Source organism: Pygocentrus nattereri, chromosome 2, assembly GCF_015220715.1.
Source record: "Pygocentrus nattereri isolate fPygNat1 chromosome 2, fPygNat1.pri, whole genome shotgun sequence".
NCBI classification, from domain to species: Eukaryota; Metazoa; Chordata; class Actinopteri; order Characiformes; family Serrasalmidae; genus Pygocentrus; species Pygocentrus nattereri.
Genome location: NC_051212.1, coordinates 17,068,963 through 17,071,387, shown reverse-complemented (window position 1 = coordinate 17,071,387; position 2,425 = coordinate 17,068,963).

Genomic DNA, 2,425 nt, shown 5'->3' with positions numbered 1-2,425 from the left:
TGACTTCTTATTGAATACTTAACCTCTGCACACATGCATGGTATTGTGAATCTGTCTGAAAAGAAATTATATTTTAGTAGTTATAGTCTATTAGACTATTATATGAGAGGTCTAATAGGCCAATATTCAAACTTCTCTTATCCTATTCTCTTACACATCTTATCTAGTCTCTTACACATACAACCCAAACCTCCTACACACATAAAATGCTCTTCACAAACTCACGCTTTATTGAGTGTGAGAGAGCTTGGTAGTTTGTGTGACAGTGCATGCTTAGCATGCCAGAGAGTATAGAGCTTGTGAGACTTTGACAATGTGTGTGAGACAGTTTTATAATCATGGTTTCTGATTGACTTACACAGAAAATTTGCAGACAACTTCAAGACCACAGTAGGACTATTCGTCCACCATGAAGCAGTCTAAAGAAGCAAGGGAATGACTAATAGTGTAACTGAAGCATTGGTCATCTTTCTTCTTCAGACTGCAGCATGATGTTAAAATTAAAGAAGTTGACCTTTTTGTGGTCAAAAACGTGGCTGCAACTTCTCTTAAGCTTAAACTAAACACACTATAGCTGTCATAATCCCAATAACAGAGTTAAATATCACTGTCAGAGAGTTTGGCAGTGTGTGTACTAGTTTTGGTGATGTGTGTGAAAGTGTGTTAATGAGTGTAAGAGGTTCTATAGTGTATGTGACAGCTAATTGTGTTTGAATGTTAGTTTAAAGGGCCTCACATATTCTTTTGGAATTTACCTGCTTAGGCAATTGTAATGTAACCTCTGATTTTTTATTTTAATAACACTTTAGTTTGAGTGGCCCCTTGTAGATGATTAATAAACTCTTAAAAGTGTAACAGCAACATATTCACAGAAGCTGTATCCTAATCCTAATCCTAACCTGAAGCTCAAACCAAAACCTAAAAACTCTTTCCCTGGCCCTAATCATAAAATAAACCAAAAGCTAATCCAGTTAAGATTCAGTTACAGAATGGTGTCAGTGGTGTGTCTGTAACTGCTTGTTTAGGATGTTGAGATGGTGTGTATTAGATCTGTTACATGTTCAGTGAGTTTTCAGGTTAACATCTACAAATATAAACTTTGTCACTTAAAGTGAGAAACAACTGAATTTGACAAATTAAAAAAAAACATTATGTAGTTCATTTAAATGTCAATAATCTACTGAAAGTATTGGGATGATTCACTTGTGCTACATCATTGATATCGTGTTGATGTTACGGAGAGTCCGTTTAATAATTAATCTGAAAAACACCGCTCAAAATAAAGTATTAACACATAAACCAATCAAATTTACACAAACGTAAACATGAAATGTAAAACGGTTTACATGTTTGGAGATCCTCTCTAATGTAACTCTCATAGCAAACAACATAAAGGTAAATATTACAAAAAACGTGATTCAATGCTTACCTTCATTTTTATCTGCATAATATATGGCAAATCTCAAATGTTTAGACCAAAGATGTCTTTCCGAGCAGTCGTCTTCTTGCAGTAGGGGCATTGTGAAGTGTTTGCTTTTTTTCAGTTCTGTCACTGATGCAAATTCGGTACTTTTTCCTGTTTCCCTGATAATCAATGTCAGTATAGTCTAATTATACAAACATGACATATACATAAAAATATATTTCCAAATCTTTTATTCTTTCTGCTATCAAGCTGTTAAATGTGGATAATAGTGTTTTTAAATGATAGTTATATAGTGTTTGTGTGTATATGTGTATATGTGTATATATGTATAGTTGTGTGTGTGTGGACGAGAAGGCTGCAAATGAATTGCCCTCTGGGGACTAATAAAGTACTGTGAACTGTGAACTATACATAACAATATAGTCTAACAGGCTAAACAGATTAGTTACGCTGGACTACGCCTTACCTGACATGATCACAAAACTGACATAGCCTGTACAATCATGTGACTCAACTCAGTTTAAACTTCGGTGTAAACCTTTTTATGTTTCATTAAACACTTAATATATATATACATTTACATCCGACATACAGTACAGCGCCTGGTTCATGCTTTACAATGAGAAAAATCACGTGGTGTTTGTTGGTCTTGCAGAGCATCATGACTGTGACGTCAAGGATGGTTTATTAACGACAAGTTATGGCTGTAAAGCAAACATTATCTTTACCAGCAAACGGCGTTCAGCAGAGTCATGCACGGTTTCCCAGAGAGGGATTAAGAGTAGGTTTGGACTGTAATTCCCTTTAAATGGAAAACAGGAGTCTAGAACTAGACTCAATCCCTGTACAGGGAAACTGACCACAACTGTAAGAAAAGCATGCTGTGAGATGAAAAAAGGCACATCTAAGGCTTTTTAATAGATGTGTGGGCAGAACTGTTATATAAATGCATTTAATATACTTTTCATGTGTTAAAACCTTTTAAACTAGCTTAAATCT